The sequence below is a fragment of the Pelodiscus sinensis genome, chromosome 9 (assembly GCF_052426305.1).
Source record: "Pelodiscus sinensis isolate ZL-2025 chromosome 9, ASM5242630v1, whole genome shotgun sequence".
Classification (NCBI taxonomy): domain Eukaryota; kingdom Metazoa; phylum Chordata; order Testudines; family Trionychidae; genus Pelodiscus; species Pelodiscus sinensis.
Window position 1 is genome coordinate 3,800,141 of NC_143060.1, and position 24,128 is coordinate 3,824,268.

Sequence of the window (24,128 nt, forward strand, 5' to 3'; positions counted from 1 at the left end):
TTTAACAGGCGTAAGCCCTCTTGCGCAGGAACTCTTGCGCAAGAGAGCAGTGTAGACGCTCAGCAGGGATTTCTTGCACAAGAAAGCTCTATGACTAAAATGGCCATCAGAGCTTTCTTGCGCAAGAAAGCGTCCACGCTGCCATGCGTGCTCTTGCGCAAAAGCACAGCTCACACATGGCAGTGTGGACGTGTTCTTGCACAAGACTTCTTGCACAAGAACCCTTGCACAAGATGTTCTTGCACAAGAAGCTGCCAGTGTAGACACAGCCCTAAGGGCATAGCCACACACACCAGGTGTATCACATATTGCTCCCCAGAACATGGCCCCAAGGTTCCTACTAATTTACATTCCTGCTAGGGCACCTTGTAAATCACCTTTGGTTACTTGGTTGGATACAGACATCACAGTGACCAGTGGGGATGGAATTCATCATTCAGCTCCCAAAAATCTCTCTCTCCTAGCTCAGTTAAAGAGTTCCCTGTCTATGAGCTGGTAGCAGGCTGTTATCCCTGTTGCAGACAGCTACTAAAGGCATAAGCAGATGCATTTAAGCCAGAAGTATTGAGATGGCTTGTTGGTACCTGCCTTCTCTACAGGCCACATCTCCAATCAGATTGAGATAGAACTCTGCATGCCAGGACCTGTTGTCTCCACTGGGCGGTACCTCTACTTTAAATATCAGTATCTGCAGTCTCATCCATTTTACACTAGTTTAGTTGGGCTTCTGGCAAGTTATCATGGTTCCATTATGTGAGCAAAATTTAGATGTCCCTGTTCGAGGGTAAAAGCGACGAGGAGTCCTGTGGCACCTTATAGACTAACTGAAGTGTAGGAGCATAAGCTTTCGTGGGCAAAGACCCACTTCGTCAGATGCATGTTCGAGGGTATTTACTCCTGCCATGTGTGCCAAGCTTCCTGACCCGTGTATTAAGTTATGGTGACACCTAGTGTTCAAACAGATAAACATGTGTAGTGACAGAAATTACATAGAAAATAGAGAGGAAAAGTATGTTAGGTCACATATCGGCAAATCCAAGAGGGATGTAATGATTTCAGCCTTTTTGGAGTAATTGGACACACAAAGCAAGGGAAGAAATGTTGCATATACCAAACTAGAAGTGGCCACGCTGTGCATCGAAAGGAAATATGCACAGAACAATACGGTGTCTGTACTAGCTTGAACTGTATTAATCTGTTCAGGTTTGTGGGGACATGATGCTATGAAGAGTAGCTCTCCCCCAGTCCTGCCTCCCTGGCCTTCACTGGAGTTATAACAGGGAGAAATGTAGCCCTCTTAGCCTCAGTTTTCCCATTTCTTAAATGGGAATTATAACATTTACCAAACTCACCGTGGGTTGTAAGTTTTAATTCATGACTGTCCAAAAAGTGATTTGATGTTCTTAGACAGAAAGGCAAAATATTATAAACAAACACACTCATCTATAACAAAGGAAAAACTGCCTGCAAAAACCTCTTCATCTTTTTTTTAATGACTTCTCCAGGGCTAGTCTCTCAACAAATGTCACTTAATTACCGCTTAAATAAGACCTACCTATCCCAGGCTTCAGTTAATTGCTTTTGATGCATAAACAACATAAAATTCCAGCCAGAAAAGTTAAAGGTTAGCAAAGTTATGGGCAACTTAAAAAAGCATCTCCTAATGTCAGGCAATCTTAACTATCGCTATGCAACCAGTTCTGCCCACAATATAAGATATTTTCTCTCTAATTTAGTTTTAAAAATGTTTGATTCACATTCATCATGGACAAATCAGTAGCAACTCTGTATTGACCAAGTTGAATTGAGATTTACACTAAAGTATGATTCAAGACTGTTTTGTGCTTTAGTAACTAAATTTAGTCTCCACATTTTGCACAACTTGTCAACTGAGTCTTCCATGTACATTTAATGGAAAAGATCTTTACTAACTTTTGCTGAGGAGACATTTTTAAAAGCGTTCTCTCTTTTTTTCCCCATTTTTCTTTTGGCATCGTTTAGCTTTAAAAAAATCCATTGTTACCACAAATTTAAAACTTCCTACATTCCCCACATGCCCCAGTGTCTCTTCTCATCCACAGAGCATTATCCAACTTTTACAATTAAGCATATAGAGAATTATGAACTTATTCATCAGACCCTAATAAAGCAGACAGAACTGCTCAGATCTGTCGCCTGCTTTCTGTTTTCTCACCCTCTGTGGGTAGCTGCCTCTGTAGCAAAACCACAAGCATCTGTCCTCTTGACAGCATGGGCTAGAGAATGGCCCTTTTAACTCAAATGAAATTCCTTTAAGTTGCATTTTGGAGCTTTACATTCAAGTGCCGTTTATTCGAACATTTCCTTCTCAAGCAAAATTTAAAGATTCCATAAACTAAATTCTCAAAGAACTCAGTGTTTTCATGTACAGGTTGCAGACTGTGACTATTCATTGAGGTGGGAATGCTCTAGAATTAAGTGTTGATTGATGCTTCATTCTCAGTGAAACTAACTGCAACACTTGTTTCTGAATATAGCTAGTCCCCAGTTGGTATTGTAAATACAGTTATTAACTAGCTCCATGATGACACTTTGTGGTAACCATTCCAACTATTTGGGATAGAATGCCTATTACACTGAAGCAAAAACATTCTCTCTCCCACTCTTGTGCTTCCAAAAATGTCACCAGTTTCTGCATTTCAACATGTTTTCAATCTGTGTGTGTCTCTAATAGGGATGTAAAATCCCAGTTAATCAATTAACCAGTTCCGCTTTAGGTTGATCTAAAATGTAATTAATTAACCAACTAAAGTGGGATCAGTGTTGGGGATTGCTTCAGCCCAGCTGGAGCAGCTCCCAGCCCACGGGGCTCCTGCCCCGAGCCCTGCACTGGGGCTGCTGCCAGCTTCTGCCAGAGCAGCCCCTATCTGCAGCAAGCTTGGGGCCCCCACAAACAGAGACTGCTCCACAGGAAGGAGCCCCTTCCAGCGCCGGCCCACAATATTTTGGCACCTGAAGTGGGGAGCTCAAATGAGGCCCCCATGCCACCTTTTCTCCTGCCTGCCTGCCTGCCTGTTATGTCTCTTGTGCCCTCCTTCCTCCAGCACAGCACTCCACCAGCTCTGTGCACTTAGAGCAGAGAGAATACATATGCACCAGCAGCAGACACAATTTTCTACACTCTGGGTCCTAGGGCGCCTCCCCCCCGCCCAGTCTGGCACCTGAGGTGGCAGCCTCAGTTTGCCTCATGGTAAGGCCAGTCCTGGCCCCTTCCAGTGAAGCATCCAGGCTCCCAGCAGACAGATGCTGTTCCAGATGAGAGCAGCCACTGTCCGTGGCAGGCCCCCAGTGGGGCTGCAGCAGCCCCCTCCTCACAGCAGGCAGGGAGCTGCTCCAGCCTCCACCGGTTACCAGTTAACCAGAACTGGTGAGCATTAACTAGGTCATCGGTTAACCTTTCACATCCCTAATCTCTAATATGCCTTGTCTTTGCTGGCACCTTTCGTGTGCTGGAATTTATATGGAGTGGAGGTGTTCAGTGACATTACTGCCCTATGCCAGTAAAATGTAGTCATCACAAACCTCATTTGTTGATAACTCGCTATGGAAACACTGTTCATCTCTCTGTTTTAATGAGCCCATCCTATGTGACATGCTCATAATTATGGGAGGAAATGAGCCACATTTGTGAGAGGGCTGAAAGAGGGTATTCTTTGGATCCCCAATACAGCTGACAGATGAGGGAAACTCTTCATTACCTCAACTGCTAGAGGCCTGGAGCCAGGGGCAGATGAGGATTTTGTGGGGTCCAGGGCAGCACAATTTCGCAGGGCCCCCCCTTTGACACGGCACATGCACGGGGCTTCTTGAAGCGCGGGGCCCGGGGCGGCCACCCCGCTCACCCTGCCCTATATCCGCCCCTGCCTGGAGCAGAAGAGCACGAGTTTAGCTGATGACACACATGTCCACATACAGCCTTGTCGGAAACCCAAGTTAGATGCTGACTATTTGCAGCTCCCCCGGCAAACAGGAATGAGCGACACTTGCAAAACTGGCCCTCACGCCTGCAGGTGAATTGCTTATAGAGCTTTCCATTGTTTCCTGGAAGGAGGGAAACTCATGTTGGATGGAAAGAGATTAAAGAGAAAGGTCTGCCGAGATCATACTGCTGTTTCATTTGTTAATGATCTTTTGCTTGCCTCCAGGAAGCGCAAGCAACAGTCAGACATCCTGAACACACCACTACAGGAAGCTCTCTTCGTTAGGGGTACTCTCCCTTTTCTCGTCGTGCTGCCGTTGTACCGACTGTCCAGCTTCAAGATCAAATGCGCCAGAAAACAGTTCTGTGGTTTGTGGTTGACGCTTTTCTGCTTTCAATATCGCTGCCTTCCCCAGAGAGATTCCTTTATCACAGGCCTTGCAAAGAGCAGCCAATGGTTCACACACCCAGTGGCACTGAACAGAGAGAAAAAGAACTCTGGTGATAGGAGACAGCAGAGGAATTCCCTGCCTCCGAGCACCTGAAATGCACCTGGGACAGTGGATTGAAAGAAGGACGTTTGTTCTTTACAAATGATCAACTCTCGGACAACTCTCGGGCTGTTAACATGAATGCATAAGCAGGGGGTATTCTAAGCCAGAGTAGGGAAGTGTCATTACTGCTATCTAGGAGTGTATTATTGCTGAGGTCTCCACGCTGAGGAACATTCAGGGGGCCTGGCACAGTCCAGGTCAGCTCTCACAGGGAGGGGAGCACCTCCCAGCCCTTCTTCACCCTCAGTTCTGCTCCTTCCCTATTTCCAGCATCAACCTCTTGCCACAGCCCTGCTCCCACCCTCACCTCCAGCCTCAGCCCCCTTTCCTCTGTCCACTAGGATTGCCAGCCTTTCAGAATTGGCCGGGAGTGTCCAGGAATTGGACCACAGTTCTGCTCCTGCCCCAGACCCACCCCCAAGCTACGGCTCCAGCCTTGGCCCCTTTACCTCTGTCTACATCACCCTCCCCAGTCATGGCCCCAATTAGGGTTGCCAGGCATCCAGCTTTTGACTGGAACCACTGGTCAAAAAGGGAACCTGGCAGTCCCGGTCTGACCAGCACCAACTAGGCTGTTAAAACTCCGGTCAGGGGTGCATTTGGGGCCTGGGGCTAAGGCAGGCTCCCTGCCTGCCCTTGCTCCATGAAGCTCCCAGGAAGTAGCTGCGAGTTCCCTGCAGCCCCTAGACTCAGGGAGGCTCCATGTGCTTCCCCAATCCCAAATGCTGGCTCCGCAGCTCCCATTGGTGGGAACTGCAACCAATGGGAGTTGTAGGGGTGGCACTTCCCAGGAGCTGCAGTAAGTGCTGCCGAAACCCTGCAACCCAAGCCACCTCACACACCCCAATCTAGAATCCTTTCCTGCACCCCACACTCACCAACCTCCGGCTCCAGCCCTAAGCCTCCTCCTGCACCCCAAGTCCCACCTCAGAACCCCCCCCCCCCCAGCTGGAACCTTTACCCCTCCTCAGCTGCCTGCCCGAGTCCAGCACCCTCTCCTGCACAATGAACCCTTCATTTCAGGCTCCACCTGGAGCCCACAGCCCCCTCCCACATTCCAAGCGCCTGCCCCAGCCCAGTGAAAGTGAGCGAGGGTGGGAAAAAGGAAGCAGTGGAGGGAAAGAGGATGGAGTGAGGAATGCAGGTCTAGGGGAAGGGGCGTTCAGTGGTGTGCAGTTAGAAAGTTGGTAACCCTAGCCCTGCTCCCGGCCCAGCAGGGGTGGGAGGCATGAACAGGGATGAAGAGGGGCATGGCCCTCAAAAATTTGGGGCCCACTGCATTACTGAGACCATTACTGGAATGTTGTGCTCAGTCCCGTGGTCCACAGCCTGTAAAGAAGTTTCACAAAGGGGCAAGGGTTTAGAGAAGAGCAACAAGGATGATCTGAGGACTGGAAAATGTTCGTTGTCGTGAGAGATACAAGACGCTTAACAAAAAGAGGCTTAAGAACGGACTTGATCCCAGTACCTAAATGAGAAGAACATTTCTGATGTAAAAGGCACTTTCCGTCCAGCAGATGAAGGCGGAACCAAGTCCAGTGGCCGGAAACTGAAGCTAGACAAATGAAAGCAAGGGTATGTCTACACTTGCACCCTCTTTCGAGAGAGGGATGCAAATAAAGACGTTCGAAATTGCAAATGAAGCCGGAATTTAAATATCCCACACTTCATTTGCATATTCGCGTTATGGTGCTGTGGCGTAGCGGGTGTGCTGTTTGCTCTGTGACCCGTGGTCCCACTGCGCTGTGATGGGAGATTCTCACTGACTCTCCCAAATGTGGATTAACCCAGACACCAGGCTGAGCCTCCCAGAGAGGGAGACAAAGGAAGGAAGGCGGAGACCAGCACCTGGCTGGGGGCAGGGCTGGAAGAGAGTTTTAGTTTCTGTCTGGAATCATGGAGGAAGCAGCCTAAGCAAGGGACTGGGTTTTAGGGGCCCAGTCTCCCCCATCTCAAGGGGGGCTGAGGCATCCTAGGCCTGCCCTGTAACCAGATTACATCTATGCTGTGCTGTATCCTGGAGAAGCAATAAACTCCCTCTATTCTACCGGCTGGCGGAACCTGTTCGTGCCACTACGGGGGTGCAGGAGTCGGGAGAACCCCGAAGCGCCGCCACAGGCACTATTTTTAAATAGTGCTATTTTGAAATAATAGACGCTAAGACGCGGTTATTTCGAGAGAAAACCTTTCTCTCAAAATAACCCTTATTCCTCATACAATGAGGTTTACCAGATATATCGAGAGAAGGGTTTTCTCTCGAAATAACCGTGTCTTAACAGCGTCTGTTATTTCGAAATAGTGCCATAACGTGAATATGCAAATGTAGCACGGGATATTTAAATCCCGGCTTCATTTGCAATTTCGAATGTCTTCATTTGCATCCCTCTCTTGAAAGAGGGTGCAAGTGTAGACATACCCCAAGAGATTAGAGGCACATGTTTAACAGTGAGGGAGTTCACCATTGGAATAACTTACCTAGGGATGTGGCAATGGGTTCTCCATCACCTGAAGTTTTGCATTCTAAAAAGATTCGCTCTAGCTCAGCCACAAGTGATGGGCGTGATGTGGAGCCACTGGGTGAGGACCTCGGATCTGTAACATGCAGGAAGTCAAAGAAGAAGATCGTAATGGTCCCTTCTGGCCTTGAAAATCTCTTAATATAAGGAGGTCACTTCTGGTACTTGCCGCATCTCAGCTTGGGGTGTTCTGCACCGACAGCACATCCTAATCACTGCATATGTTATCACAAACCCGCTTCGGGTAAATGATGCAGCCAGGCCTGATCCAGCTAAGTGCTTAAGATGCACTTGAAGTTTAACACCTGTGTAAGTGCTTTGCTGGACAGCGGCCAGGGCACTCAGCAAGTTGTGAGATCGCATCCATAGTAAATTAACTAGTATTATATTTTATATGTATTTATTGCACTACACAGGAGCCTGGGGGAGGGGCATGGCCCTCCGCCAGCGCTCCCTGAAAGCTGAGTGCTTGAGCAGCCACCCAGAAGCAATTCAGATTAGCAGAGCGCCCACAGCCGGCAGCATGTGTTTCTCTTGGCGGTGCACATCTCTTGGTGTACACATAACAAACTTTATGCCGCACACGGGCAGAAAAAAAATGAGAGGGAACGCTGCACAGTGCCCTCCGCTCTGGTCTTCTTCTGACGCCTCTGGTTTGTAGCCATGGTTGTGTACTTTATTTATGTTTTATCAACCACCCTCCCTTTCCCAGTGCCCAGCAGCAATTCTATTTGCAGTCATTCAATCATCACTGCTTTCTGCCAGAGGTCTCACTTGAACCCCCCTGCCTCTCTCTCCTGCATGGCCTTCCCTTTCCTCCTCTGCCGTTAACGGGCTAATTATCTCCTTAGCTCTCCCCAGGTCAGGCTGATCTTGTCATTAACCCCACTTCCCTTGAATCAGACACTCTGGGAGAAGCTCATTGGGTTGCCAGTGGCCAGTGTGCTTCAGCTGCTCTGTCTCACAGCCCAGGCCCTCGCTGTGCCAGGGGCTGTATGAACACTGACCGCAAAGACAGGCTGTGCTCCGAAGAGCTGACAATCTAAGATGAGACAACTGATGGATACAGACAGAGCAACGGGGGAATGACAAGGAGACAATAACGGTCAGAATTGCTCCCTCCTAGGGAGACCTGCTCAACTGCATGATTGCTCCGATAGCACAAACGGCGAATGCAGTTTCCCTTTCGTTTAAATGGCAGATACCTACAATGCTGCATTAGGAGGTTTTCTTTATCCTTGCTGTTGTCCCAAAGTGCTAATGGCCTTCCTAGCAACTAGTCATCAGTAGCCATGGACTTGTTAAAATCATCATTATTTTACATTCATATAATACCTTTTCATATAAATATCCTGTAGATATTACAAAAGCAGGAAAGTATTCCCGTGTTGCTGGTGGAGAAACTGAGGCAGAAACAGGGGCCTTGATTTACTAACACACAGCCGAGGGGTGGTAGAGCTAGAAACAGACTCACAGACCCTACTCTGGACATGGACCATTTCACCTCCCTTTGATCTCCAACCTTCCTTCAAAAAGAGTGTCCCCGTGGGTCCGTATATGATGGACTAGCACAGCCAGCCGTGAAAGTAACTTACAATTTCTTACAGGCCCTGTCCTACTGCAACCCAGATCCCTGCCAGCTCTTTCAATGGCTCCCTGCTGCCGCAGCTCACCCAGCTCTTGCTGGAGCTGAGCAGCAGGGCACACCCACTTACTTCTCACCTAAAAGGTTGGCAGTTCTATTTAGATAAGCACCAACATTTTGAGTGCTTTGCCAGCCTCTCTGGTTTGCAAACCCACACTGTCCCAAGGATGCAGTATTTCATTGTTGTTTCCTGGTTCCTCCTGGTTGGAAATATCATGTGAACAAACCTGAATCCAGGCCTCTTGGACTTTCGACTTCCCTGCAGATGGAGAAATCCCACGATCCCTGCCTTGGTACCAGAAACTGGGGGGATGCACAAAAATGACAATAAATTGGGTGAAAACTTAAAAGAACTTGTTCAGCTCCTGAAAAAGGGAGAATGTTTATAGTGAAGGCTGGAGGGAGGGGTGTCATATTTAGTTATAATTAGTGGCTTGAATGCTTCTCGTTCCAATTAAATTCTGCTCTCATTCCCCACAAGAGAGATGTCAGTTTACATCTGATATAACTGCACCGCTAGCTCTGGCTTATCTATGTAACTGCTGTATTATATCAGTGCTAGCAGACACACCAGCTATTGCTCAGGTCCTTAGCTGTAGCAATGCGTTAGGGGGGGTTGGAAATTGAGAAAAATGTACATTCTTCCTTTACAGTAGCTAAGCCCCACCTCATGGCTGCATGCAGCAGGCGGAGGAACAGCGGAGACGGGAGGATGTGGCGGCGAGATGAGGCGGGCGAGTGGGCATCATGGAAGCAGGCGCAGAGGAGGGTGGGAAGACCTAGGGTGGCACCAGCTTGGAGAGGCCAAAAGAGGGACGGGTGGAGTATGACAGGCAGGGTCTTACCACCGGTCTCACCGCTCGCAGCATCTCCTGCTTCTCTTTGTCCCTGGGCCTGATGTGCCCTTCGGAGAAGTCACTGTGCCACAACAGCAGCTGTTGGATGGACCGCGAGGCGCTGCTCCCCCCCGCCGGACAAGCCGCCCCCAGGGTGCAGCAGCAGCGTGAGGCCTTGGCCCGCAAGCTGCCTACCCCAGCAGGCACAAGTCTGCATGGTACCACCACAGCCATCGGCTCCCTGCTGCACCCACCGGCCACTTGCTGGGCAGGTGCCAATGGCAGCCCAAGGAGAGGGGCCCTGGCTGTGCCCTGGCCAACCCGGCCCACTGGGCCACCCGCCACTGCGCCCACTCCTGCCACAGGGCAGGGTTCCCCTCGTCTCATCATTTCTCACTCCTTCTGGCATTTTCTAGAAACCTCTCAAGTCTTCCAGCCGTGTATTCTCAAGTGTTCTCTGTGACGGACACCTCTCCTATAGTACAGCTATCGACGATTGTATAGGGCAGGGGGTTGGGAAGTGGGGGGTTCAGGGCAGCAGAGGGATGCACGAGTCAGGGCAGGGGCTGGGGGGGCTCAGAGCAGAGAATGAGGGCTGCAATGCAGGAGTCAGGGTGGGGTTTGGTTGGGGGCTCAGGGTGGGGTGCAGGAGTCAGGACAGGGGGCTGAGTGTGTGGGGGCTCAGAGCAGGGGTGGAAGTTCAGGAGTCCGGGCAGGGGGCTGGGAGGTGCGCAGGGCTGAGAGCAGGGAGTGGGGGTGCAGGAGTCAGGGCAGGGATTGGGGGCTCAGGGCAGGAAGTGGAGGGTGCAGGAGTTGGCAGGGGGCTGGGCGGTGGAGGGCTCACTGGAGCTGCCTGTAGTGGAGAGGGTGGCACTGGTCCAGCAATGGTGGCTTCTTGGGACCACACTGGTCCTTCAATGGCAGCTTCCTAGGACACCCGGGGCCACACTAGTGGCAGCTGCCCAGCACTGGGGCAAAAGGAGGGGAGACGGGGGCTGTGCTGCCTGCTCGGGCTTCTCCCCTCCCCCTCTCCGGTGCTGGGGCCGAGGGTGGGGGAGCAGAGGATTGGGCATGGGGGTCCGCCGGGGAGGGGACAACCATGCTCAGCACCAGCACAGGAACCTTACCCGTGGACAGTAACATTCAGAGCCCCTCCCCCAGCCAGCTACTGTCCTGTAGGTACAGCTGCCCCACTGTGGTCACTCTGCAGTGTAAGTGTCCCTCCCAGCAGTGCCTTCTCTTGCCATGTTACGGAAAACAATCCTATTCCAGCCACGTCCTGTTTTCCTGGCACAACCAAACCCTGACCTTCCTGTACGTTAAGATAAGAGGAGGCTGCCTACCCAATTTGGTGGTCCCAGCCCTTGCTGTTTAGGAGGAGTTCTTGAACAAATGGATTCACAGACAGACAGACGCACAAACTCTCTAAACTATATAGTTGGTAGTTATAGTTATATCAGTATAACCCCAGGGTGCATCTAGACTGGCAAGATTTTGCGCAAAAACTTGCCAGCTGTCTACACTGGCCGCTTGAATTTGCGCAAGAGCACTGATGTTCTAATGTAAGAATTCAGGGCTTCTTGTGCAAATACTTTGATGCTCCCGCTCAGGCATAAACCCTCTTGCGCAAGAATATTTGCGCAAGAGGGCCAGTGTAAACAGGCACCTTAATTTTTTGCGCAAGAATGCCCGATGGCTAAAATGGCCATCAGAGCTTTCTTGCACAAAAGCACGTCTATACTGGGCACGGATGCTTTTCTGCAAAAGCATCCGTGCCAATCTAGACGCTCTTTTGCGGAAATACTTTTAATGGAAAAACTTTTCCGTTAAAAGTATTTCCGCAAAATCATGCCAGTCTAGACGTAGCCCCAGTGTAGACATTTTAGTCCAGTTTAAGAGAGTTCTGTTTTTTTCAGTTTAGCTCAAAGCATTTCCAAAGCAACCTAAACTAACCTGAAAAGAAAGGCACTTGTAAATGTGAATAAGAATGTCTGCATAGAGAATTATACTCTAAATTTACACCTTATACTGAGATAACCTCCCCATGTAGGAAAGCTAGGAATAAAAACTCAGTTACCCGTGGAATTTATTCCTGGACTTCTCCACAGAAGGGGACAATATGTCACTCAAATGTCTCACAAATTTCCTGGAAGCAAACAGAATCCAATTCAATGGAAAAATGTTAAACAGACATTGTAAAATCATTTAGAACCAAAAGATATTGCTGTTTATTATTTCTGTTCCGATAGGGCCAAATAATCCCAGAGATCAAAGCCATTGTACTAAGCAATTTACAAATGGAATATTTATACAACCTAATAAGATCAGACACATTTTAATGAAAATTCTTTCTCCCAACAGAGACAGATTTGGTGGGAGAAAAAGGTTTTTACTATCCCCATATAATGTATGCAACCACCACACCAGAGCATTGTATTAGTGAAGGTGCATCATAAAAATGAAACTGACTAGAAACAGCCTAACCTGGTTTCAGTATTCAAGTTAAGGGAAGTGTAAACAGCAAACAAAAGGCGAAAATCACCTTGCTCTTAAGCAGAAACCTTTAGTCGGACATAAGCGGTACAGAGGCACCACGGCATTCAGCAGTGAAAAATCAACATTTGATATGATTTAATTATGGAAAAAGCTTCTGTATAACAAGCATGGTTAAAAATATTTTATTTTTAAATGTAATAGATTAGATTCCACGCTTGTTTGCACCAATTTAAATCTGCAGTAATTCCATTTAAGCCAATAGATTTACATCTGGGCAACTGTGTAGAATTTGGTCCATGTTGTGTGTTGACTGTCTGGTTTTGCCTATTTTGTAGTGTTTTGACATTGTCCCTTTACTATCTGCTGTCCTTGCTGAATATCAAATAGAGCAGCATGGGGAATTAAGCCTCCCGGGTTTCAGCAACCGATTTCAAAAGGCTTCTTGATGGGCTCATCTGGAAGATTTTTTTTTCCATTCCACATCCCTTGATGTGATTCCAGGTGGGCTTTTCAGATGAGATGAGATTTATTTGCAGACAAAGAATTCCCACTCTGCTTTCAAGTGGTAGAGCTAAGAGCTGATGCAAGACTTGGTCCTCCTTACTCTGCCTAATTATCTTAAAATGTTTATATGTTTCTAGCCAGGGAAGTAACAAGGGTGGGGCAAGCAGGGTGCTCGCTCCAGGCACAAAGACACAATAAGTAAAAAGAATCAGCTGCAAAAGTAAAAAGCGTGACATGTGCTAACCTAAGAAGAGGGGGCGCATAATTGCCGTAAAATCTCGAGTATAATGTGCACTTTTTTCCCCGGGTTTTTAGGGTCAAAGCCGGGGTGCACATTATACATAAGAGCTATTTTTTAAAAGTTTTAAACTCCCCCTCCCCTCTGCACAGAAACTTTCCCGCTGCAGCGCGGCACAGGGTCCACAGCCATGCCAGGCTCCCGGACAAGGCAAGGAGCCGGCTGTGCCACCAGGCTGAAGCACCCTGGCTTGCTGCCTACCTGGTGATCCTTCAGGCTGAGCCTGGCGGCCCCCGCAGCAGATGCAAGCTCAGTGCGGCACGAGCTCAGCTGGGTAGGGGGCCCCTGCGGCAGGCGTGAGCCCCTTCCTTCCTATATATACCGTAAAATCGTGAGTATAATGGGGGTGCACATTACATATAAGAGTTCAGTTTATTCCAGAATACTGACGTTTAAAAGGCAGCTGCGCATTATACATAGGTGCGCATTATACTCACGATTTTACGGTAATGTTTTTCCCCAGGTGCAAAAATACTTGGGTACAGCGCTGTTACTAGCCACGGGATCAATTCTGAGTGTTGGCAATTTGAGTTCTTTCCTCTGTGAGCCTTGCATAGATGAGGATTTGCGGCTCTGATGAGAGAAGGTGTTAGCTACTATGTTGGAAAAGTCTAGTATAGCCAAAGCAGCAAATGCTAAGGGCTTGTCTATACTCAAAACCAGTGTGGTTGTGCCAGCCACTTCAGTGCATCAGCGAAGATGCTACCTATGCTGATGGTCCAGAGGAGTTTCCCTGCTGGCATAGGTCCGTGGTGTCCAATACGCTAGCCACTAGCCACATGTGACTATCTGGCCAATTGAGTGAGGCAAATTGCGTAGCTTATTTCGAGTGTATTTCGAAATAGCTTATTTGCAGCTAGTTAATTTGCAATTAAATTTCGAAATAAACCGCTATACTGAAATGTCCCTTAAACCTCATGGAATGAGGTTTCTAGGGACGTTGGAATAGCGAGCCTGTTATTTTGAAAGCTTTTTCAAACGAGCTTGCTTAGAAGATGCAGAATAGCCACTTTGGGATACCGGAAGTATCCAGAAATAGAGCCGCAGTGTAGACATACCCTCAGAGTCCAGGTCCATTGATTTGGGCTCCTGTTTGTGGAGCTAAAACTAGCAGTAAAGACAGCTGGGTTGGACTTAGTACGGAGGCTCTGAAACCCAGCGAGGGGGAGAGCTTCAACGTGGGTATTTGTAGCCCCACAAGCGCGAGTCAGTTGACCCGAGCTCTGAGATTTGCTGCCGTAAGAGGTATGTTTTTTTCCCTGTGAAGACCTGTGCGGAGCGGCTGGAGGTTTGTTGCAGCATGAGGAACGCCTGGATTAGGACCAAATAAAGAACTAACTAGGCAGATGGCTATTACTGGCTAGGCAGCTGGTGTGCTGTGAGCACTGCTTTTTGCTCACTGTTCCCTGGTGCGCCTCCTGGGTGTTTTGTCATACCCATCTGTTGTCTCTTGCCTTATTCTTGTGAGGGCTTTGAGGCAGGGATCCTCTGTCCGTGGGGTCTGACACAAGGGAGTTGTGGTTCCTAGACATTACAATACAAATAGCATGTCACAATGCAATAACAACCGCTGGCTTGAGGCAATGTACTCTTGACAGGGGCTGCGATCACTGTGTTTTCCCCTCCCATGCCATCCCATGGGACACATTCAGGTTAGAAATCTGAAATGCTCTTACCAATGAGCCCGGAGATGAGCTCGGTGGACAGAGTGAGAAAAGGCAGGTTTTGCGTCGCCCCATTTGGGCGGTTGATTGTCTGCACTTTGCTCAGCCCGGGACAGCGGCACATCCCAGCAGGAGAGCGCCTGTCCAGTGATAACCATGAGCCAGCTTGGGTGCAACCACATGGTGCTCATGAGGGCACAGCCCTCCTCTCCCTCTATCTGGAGCCTATTCAGGGTCATAGACTTGTCTATTTTGCTAACACCTCCACTGTGAGCACTGAGGGACGTGGGGTGGCCAGGGCCTGGCCCCAACCCCTCCTCCTCATTCGCCTGCAGGAGAGACCTTGCACAAAGAGGAACATTCTTCACCCTGGCCCTGCCATGCCACACTCGCTGACTCCAAACTCCTGCAGCTCAGGGCAGCATCTTTGTGCGACGCCGGGGTCAAACGGGAGGGAAAACGGCCAAGCTCCACCCATGCGCTGCCGTGCAAGTTGCAATCGATTGTGCGGATGTTCAGAGGAAGCTCACACAGCTCCTCAAGCTCCACGGGGTTCCCCGAGCAGAGCCTTCACTCTGGGAGGCCTGAATACACCCATGGATTTCGCCGGGCTCTTGGGCTTGGCACCGCTTTGATTGGAGGAAAGAAAATAAGTGCCAGTATCTCCCAAAGGCCGTGTGGCACCAAGCTCTGAGAGGTCGGTCCCAGTGCAGGATGCCAACTGGCTCCTGCTCCTCCTTTTCTACAGGCGGAATGGGACCGTTAAGAGTGTTGACATTTCAGCTCTTCAGGGACCAGCTGAATTAGCACTTCTCGGTGATGACAGGGGCAGCTCACACCTCCCTAGGCTCAGCTCCGCTTTGCTGGCCTTCCCCTCGCGTTCACTGCATTTTCTTTGCAACCACAACAGCTCGAGACTTTCCTGTCCCTGTTGCAGGCAGAGGTTCTTTAGAAGGAGAGAGCCATTTGAAAGAGGAGCCGGCGGGCCGCACTGCCACGGACTTCTCGAATCCAAACCCGGTTGACCCAATGTTAGCTGCCTCAGACGCATTCGGTGGTTGTCTGCATAAACCGTCTGCTGTGGTTTGAGTCCTCGCAAGCTGCACACAGCGATTCCTTAACAGAACTCTCCGCTCTTCCTCACTAAGGGTATGTCTAGACTACATGGCTCTGTCGCCAGAGCCATGTAGATTAGTTTACTAGACATACCCAAATGAAGCGGTGATTTAAATAATTGCCGCTTCATTTAAATAAAAATGGCTGCCGCGCCGAGCCGATCAGCTGTCGGCTCAGCGCGCTAGTCCGGATGCTCCGCGGTCAACATCAAAGGCATTTGTCGACTGCCCCGTTATGCCTCGTGGGATGAGGTTTACCGGGGTGGGCGACAAATGCCTTTGATGTCGACCGCGGAGCGTCCAGACTAGCGTGCTGAGCCGACAAACAGCTGATCGGCTCGGCACAGCAGCCATTTTTATTTAAATGAAGTGGCAATTATTTAAATTGCCACTTCATTTGGGTATGTCTAGTAAACTAATCTACATGGCTCTGTCGCCAGAGCCATGTAGTCTAGACATACCCTAAGGGTGCATAAGAATGGCCATACTTGATCAGACCAACGGTCCATCCAGCCCAGTATCCTGTCTGCCGACAGTGACCAATACCAGGTGCCCCAGAGGGAGGGAACACAACAGGTAATCCTCACGTGATCCCTCCCCTGTCACCCACCTCCAGAGAAACAGAGACCAGGGACACAATTCCTACCCATCCTGGCTAATAGCCATTGATGGACCTACCCTCCATTAATCTATCTAGCTCTTTTTTGAACCCTGTTAAAGTCCTGGCCTTCACCACATCCTCTGGCAAGGAGTTCCACAGGTTGACTGTGCGCTGAGTGAAGAAAAACTGAGTGAAGGGAAGGAAGGAAAAGGAGACCCTGTTTGTGTCTAAGTTTCCGGACCTGGTGGTGCCCTAGCCTGCCAGGTGTTTAGCCCAGTTCTAGTCAGAGTCCTAATTCAGCAGAGCCACCATGCTTGTTACATTTCTCCAAGTACTACTCCAGCTCTGGAGCTATTCTGTCTGATCTCTTTGATTTAACTGTTTTTACCCCTTCCTTCCGCCTAGGTTTCGCAGCCATGCAGCGTCCTTGGGAGGGAAAAATATGAATGAGGCGGGATAGACGAGAAACCTCCAGCTGTGTTGCTAGGCTCACTGCTTGCGTCACAATTATCAAAAATAGATCAATGGCATCTCTCAACATCGGAGAAAATGACAGTGGAGATGTCATGGCCTGAAAAAAATGCAGAGCAAACGCTCCCTGTTAGGGTGCTGTCAGTGCCCCGGGGGCATCTTCCTTTCTCTGACAAATTCCTCTCCCCGGGTGGTGATTTGCCATTTATCAAAACTTGCTCTTGTCTTACGCACTGACCCTGAAAAAAAATAATCTCCCAGGCTATCTTTTCTGCTTTTGTTATTCTGATACGAGCAATGTTCCCTTTGGTAAGAGAATCCGTTTGTGGCAGAGGGTTTATAACTCAGCTATAAACAGTCCAGCTTCTGAGTAGCACTCTAGGTTGAAAGCAGCCCTAGGAGAGTGCCCGCCGTTTCTGTCTGACCAAAGAGGAATCCTGATCATCACCAACCATTCAGCGATCAGAACGGAGTCATTAATTTTACTGACAGCACATGAGGCAGAACAGAACCACCTTCGTTTGTTTATATAGGGCACAGTGAGATTAAGCGACTTGCCCTAGGTCATGCAGCAGATCTGTGACAGAGACAAAAAAGAGACTGTAGATCTCCTAAGCTTGGCACCCCTGCTCCTTGTCCTTGTTCTCTCTCCCCACTTATCCCGTGCAGCCTCCTATCCTGAGCTTGGCCCTGGCCCAGTCATCTTCTGACTGATGCCTGAACAGCTGTCCTGTGTGTTGCAGTGCAACCAATCTGTGGCCACCGAGGACTTCAGAGTTGTCACTGTGTTGCGCTCAGTGACCACATGGAATTTCACGACAGCAGTGGGAATAGTACTCAGTTGTCAGCTCTGCTTGTGATGAAACAAAAGATCTTCGCTGTTAGCTGTACAGGACCTGTGACACAGCTGAGCTCTCCAGTATAGACCAAGGTCACATCACTGTACTTATGTGTCTCTTCCATAGTGATACGCTAACTTCTTTTCAGGATGGTAAGATTGCAGTCTCTCTCTCTCCCCATCTCTTTCTAATTCCCTTGTTTTCCCCTGGTGTATCTGCTTCCTTTATATTAAATTACACCATCATTATTATGGTCTCTGGTCTGGTCCACACATTGATTGTCTGCCAGAAACAAGAGGACAGAAGCTAACGCACATTGCAAACCAGACCATGACATTGGCAGGAGTCACTGCATTGATCACTGTGTGCGTAACTTTATTTCAGAAGCTGCTGTGGATAGCATGTGACATTTTTCACCCTGTATTTATGGTGGTTCTATGTACTTCTGGGTGCGAGCGTCAAGACTTCTGCTAAATGGAATGAAAGACTAGATTCCCGGTAGCTTCCTTTGTCTCTTCTGCAGATCACCATGCTGTTTCATGACATTTCATGGCAATGTAATTGAATCACAATAATTATCCCTGCAGCCATAATGCAGTCGATTAGAAAGTTATTTTTCAGTGGTGGAAGAGTGTCATCACAAAGGCGGGGTTACTTCAATACAGTAGCTTCCTATGTACTTTGTTTTCTACATGTGAACATACTGAGAGTGCTCTATTATTAATAATAATTAATAACAAGCAGAATGGGTAAGCTACAGCAGTGACCTGTAGGGGGTCTCATTTGCACAGATTTTTCTGGATATTTGCTACCCACCTCTAGGACATGACAGCAGCATGATGCTCTCCATTATCTCTGTGTGCTGTTGAAAATATCTCATACCAAGCGTCGCTGCTTAATTAAAGCAACTGAACGAGTAACCTTGACAACTGAAAGCCTCTTGAGCCAGAGGACAGCTGTGACAGATACAGTTTCAGTGTCTCCAGAGAGACCACCTTCTTGAGAAGTGAGTAGTCAGGATCTTGCAAGACGTTGGCACGTATTCAAACAGGGGTTAGAGACCAAAGAGGCAATGGCTCATATATAGTCAATGACTTGCTTGGAAAAAGCTGCCCTTGAATGAATCTTACATCTGTAACCCAGAGGTACTGAGACCATTGACAAGAGAGCGTGAAATGTGCGCTACAGCCTTAGCCGAGAGCCAGTTGACTTTTAACTCGTGCTGAAGAGGCACATGGGTTTAGCCCCTAAGGTCACAAGTTCATTCCCACCTGCTGCCTTCATACTTCTATCTACTTAGATGTCCTTATGTTGCACAATATGACCACACAGAATATTATGCTAGACAAAATGTGGATGCTGTCATTCCAAAAGTACAAACTACTTTAATATACAAGATAAATCTCCAGCTGATGTTGGCAATAAAGGGTCTATGTACAACACAAACTTGAGCAATTCCGATTATATCCAGTAGAGGTCAGCAGTGCACACAGATGGCATAAGAGGGCAAATTCCTGTGATATCTTCTGGAGATCTTACTGTATGAAGTGTATCATTGTGAGTTGGGGATTGTATGTGATAGCATGGGGGAAGGGAACCAGAGCTTCTCCAGGGACTAAGAATAGTGGGAGGTGATTAAGCAATTTCACTACCACCTGGAGAAACTTGCCTGGACTGGCTCACACTGGATTCTCCAGAGAGCAACAGACAAAGGAAGGACTTTTGGATGAATAGTTGAGTTTAAACTGACTCAAGGCTGATTTCTGATCCAGTCAATGGAAAGGTCTTTCCGTTTAAGGGGGCCTCCAATCCTTCCTGGAAAGGTCTTTGGCACCTCTGAGATTCATGGGTAACCTCTGGTAAGCTTTTAGCATGCCTGTATGATCTTTGAGTGTTTTAATAGGTTTTCTGTATGTTGCTTTTACCTCAGGAAAGGGTAGTGACATAGAATGGCTGGTAATTCTGCTGTTCATAAGCCTGCAAAAAAACAGCAAAGTTTGGGCTGTCTAACTTGCTGGGTATATCACGGTGTAGGGAACTGTGCAGCCTGCGAAAACCCTGGTCAGGATGGGGAGACAGACTTGGGTTTCTACCCAAGAGCCGTGGGAACTGATGAGCCGAGGCCCTAGTATGGGTGCCTTCGGGGGCCCAAAAGGGAGCATCCGGATGCCGTTGTCCTGAACTGAGACGCAGAGTAGCCAGAGTTTGTACTGTAGTAACATCTGATTGGAACGCCATGGTGCTAGGAACCTGTAGAAACACAGAACTTGCTCCTAAGAGCGACCCCCACTACATGTATCTTACTCCAAAGAGACTTTAACACCAGACTACAAAGGGAAACCTCAGAACTGTCATGCATGCTTAAATTTGACACTTTACGAATGGGCCTTAAGAAAGATGCTAACTACCTTACCCATTACAAAGATAGCTTCCCCAATTATCACCCCTAATATCATTATCTCATAGACACTAACCTCCCCCCCCATACATCCCCTTTGTTCTAAAATCTGATTTGTCAATTTTATATTGTGTTCACTTTTTTTTTATTGTATTCCTTTGGTATATATGGTCATGCCAATTTTCTTCCAGAATTTGATCTGAGGAAGTGGGTCTGGCCCACGAAAGCTCATCACCTAATAAACCATCTTGTTAGTCTTTAAAGTGCTGTATAGTCCTGTCTTTTGTTCCCCATTAAAATATACACTCTCACTGCTACTACGCCCCAAACATGTTCTCTCTATTGTTTTAACTTTTTACCAGATTCTGACGATGATTTCTAAATGAGATTACCACCTAGTTCCTGAGAAATTAGAAGAAGAACAATTACTTCTGTTTTTATCGGAGCCCCATAAATACCACTATGTGCTGCTGTTGTTGGCTCCGCTGCTATGAAGAGCTGCCAAACATCTTTCCAAAAGCTCTGTCCATAGTCACCGAGGACAAAGTTGTTTCAATAATAATTTCAGCTGCTGTTAAGCCATAAGAGCTGTGTTAATTTCCATCCCATTCACAACTCAATGGAAGAAAATCTATCAGCATTCATAGAATCACAGAATCATAGAACACTAGAACTGGAAGGGACCTCGAGAGGCATCGAGTCCAGTCCCCTGCCCTCGTGGCAGGACCAAGCACTGTCTAGATCATGGGTTCCCAAACTGGGGGGCATGAAGAAATTCCAGGGGGGGACGCGAGGCAACCCCGCCTCTCCCCCCATCAAGTTTTGCTGCCCTATTCAGTTCCTTTTTTCTTTTTTTGCTCAACAAGTTTTGCTGCTATTTGGAGGAGGGGCGTGAGGGTTTTTCAAAAATCAAAAAGGGAGGGGGTGATGCCAAAAAATTTGGGAACCACTGGTCTAGATTATCCCTGACAGATGTCTGTCCAACCTGCTCTTAAATATCTCCAGTGATAGAAATTCCACAACCTCCCCAGGCAATTTATTCCAGTGTTTAACCACCCTGACAGGTAGGAAGTTTTTCCTAATGTCCAACCTCAACCTCCCTTGCTGCAATTTAAGTCCATTGTTTCTTGTCCTGCGGTAGCTGCACTGCACATAGAACTTGGTGTTTTTGAACTAGTATGTCATCTAACTCCTGTCAGAGCACAGTTAAAGGACATGATAGTAAAACCACAAGGCATGTGCCTTGCCCACACTGTAGGGCCCACTGGCGGAACTGTACAAGGCTGTGTCTACACTGGGCCACTTATTCCGGAAAAGCAGCCGCTTTTCCGGAATAACTTGCTAGCTGTCTACACTGGCCGCTTGCTTTTCCGGAAAAGCAATGACGATCTACTGTAAAATTGTCAGTGTTTTTCCGGAAAAACTATGCTGCTCCCGTTCGGGCAAAAGTCCTTTTCCGGAAAAACTATTCCGGAAAAGGGCCAGTGTAGTCAGCCCGGTAGTCTTTTCCACAAAAAAGCCCCGATCACAAAAATGGCGATTGGGGCTCTTTTCCGGAAAAGCACGTCTACATTGGCCACAGACGCTTTTCCGGAAAAAGTGCTTTTCCGGAAAAGCATCCTGCCAATGTAGATGCGCTTTTTCTGGAAATACTTATAATGGAAAACTGTTCCGTTTTAAGCATTTCCGGAAAAGGGTGCCAATGTAGACACAGCCCAAGGCTGTGTCTACACTGGCATGAATTTCCAGAACTGCTTAAAACAGAATACTATTCTGTTTTCAGTTTTTCCGGAAAAGGAGCGTCTACATTGGCAGGCTGCTTTTCTGGAAAAGCCCTTTTTCCGGAAAAGCGTCTGTGGCCAATGTAGACGCGCTTTTCCGGAAAAGAGCCCCGATCGTCATTTTCGTGATCGGGGCTTTTTTCTGGAAAAGACTACTGGGCTGTCTACACTGGCCCTTTTCCGGAACAGTGTTCCGGAATAAGGACTTATGCCCGAGCTGGAGCAGCGTAGCTTTTCCGGAATAGCGGCTGATTTTGTACAGTAGAGCATCGTTGCTTTTCCGGAAATTCAAGGGCCAGTGTAGACAGCTTGCAGCTTATTCTGGAAAAGCGGCTGATTTTCCGGAATAAGTGGCCCAGTGTAGACACAGCCCAAGTGTTTGGCAAATAAGGGCAAAACCATTCGGGGAAAATTAGTTTTCCACCTTTTTTATCTGGGCCCCGTTTAGGGTCAGATTGAAGAGTGAGGAAGGAAGATACTGGAGGACTACACTCAAGGTCCATTAATCCCCAGTCCCAAACTCTGCCCATTAGAAAGATCAGGACAGCTCGCTGTATCTGCTAAGTGATCCGAAACAGAGTAGTTTAAGATTTAGGCTTCAGAGTTAAAACCCCACTGAGATGCAGTAGGGAAGTTCATATCTCTTGGATCTGTTGCTTCCAGGTGCCTGTCTGCAGACTCCAGCAGAAGACTGCATTATGTCCCATTGTGAGGTTTCCTTCATAACCGCAAGGGCTTGAAACTTAACTTATTTTTAAAATAAAATCTTTGGCTGCGTCTAGACTGGCAAGTGTTTCCGCAAAAGCAGCTGCTTTTGCGCAAAAACTTGCCAGCTGTCTACACTGGCTGCTTGATTTTGTGCAAAAGCACTGACGTTCTACTGTCCGAAATCAGTGCTCCTTGTGCAAATGCTTTGATGTTCCCGTTTGGGCAAAAGCCCTTTTTCGGAAATGTTTTTGCGCAAGAGGGCCAGTGTAGACAGCTAAAAACTGTTTTGCACAAAAAAGCCCCGATGGCGAAAATGGCGATCGGGGCTTTCTTGCGCAAAACCGCATCTAGATTGGCACGGACGCTTTTCTGCAAAAAGTGCTTTTGCGGAAAAGTGTCCATGCCAATCTAGACGCTCTTTTCCGAAAAGGCTTTTAACGGAAAAACTTTTCCGTTAAAAGCATTTGCGGAAAATCATGCCAGTCTAGACGTAGCCTTTGAGTCTGCAAAAGCTGAGAGGACATCAGAGAAGCACTAGTACTACTTGGCATGGGCCAGGTCACATCCACCCATTGGTGAAATTGTGGTGGCTAACAGGGCAAATTTCATAGTAGGCTGGGATTGTTTCTCTGAGTTATCTGAACCGAACTATGCCAAGTCCAAGCCCACCTCAGCAGCCTGGCAGCCTGGCTTTAGAGTCTTTCCTAGTTTGAAATGTTAACTAGACTAGGTGAGGCCAGTTTTCAAAAGCGCCTTAAGGGCAGATTTCCCAGTATTCTCACCTGGGATTGGATCCAGCTTCCATGGCGATGCTCCATGGCTGGATTTGCCAGAGCTTTGCACCCCAGATGTGCAGCGCCCTTTTGACACGCGTGTTCACGCCTTTTGGTGCCTCTCTGGGAACCTGGATCTCCGCGTGTAGGGGCTGCGCACTTTCGAAAAGCCTGGCTGCAGGTAAGGAGGACCCGGCTGAGATCTGTCCCAATCGATGGGAGAAGGGGTGAAAAACCCCACCCCACCGCCTCCTCTTCGCTGCCCCAGGCCAGTCTGCTGAGCTGGGAATAAACCAGGCTCCGGGCACGATTCCATGGGGCCCTGCCCGTGGATGAAGATCTCCCTGAGAAAGCGCTGTGCGGCCTGGGGGGCAGCCTGCGGGGCATGGAAAGGGGGCGGCGAGGGGTGGGGGAAACTGGGGAACAGCAGGAGCGGCTTGGGAGAGCGGGGAGGGCAGTGGAGGGGTGTGGCCGAAGGCAGGAACGAGGGGGGGGGAGGTGTACACAGGGAGGTGGCAAAAGGAGGAAACGGGAGGGGGCAGTGTGCCGGGGGGGGGGAGCGGCCCGTGGGCAGGATCAGAGGGTGAGAAGAGGGGGAGTGGGGTGCACAGAGGTGGCAGCCCATGGGCAGGAACAGGGGACGAAAAGGGGGGGGGTGCACCGTGGGCGGGAACGAGAGGGCGGGAACAGGGTGTAAGAACGGGGGGAGGGTGTGCACAGGGGGGGGCAGCCCGTGGGCGGGAACGGGGGCGAGAAGGAGGGGCGGTGGGCGGGGGGCCGGGAACGAGAGGGCGGGAACGGGGGGGGCCGTGGGCGGGAACGAGAGGGCGGGAACGGGGGGGGGGCCCGTGGGCGGGAACGGGGGCGAGAAGGAGTGGCGGGGGGCCGGGAACGAGAGGGCGGGAACGGGGGGGGGGCCGTGGGCGGGAACGAGAGGGCGGGAACGGGGGGGGGGGGCCCGTGGGCGGGAA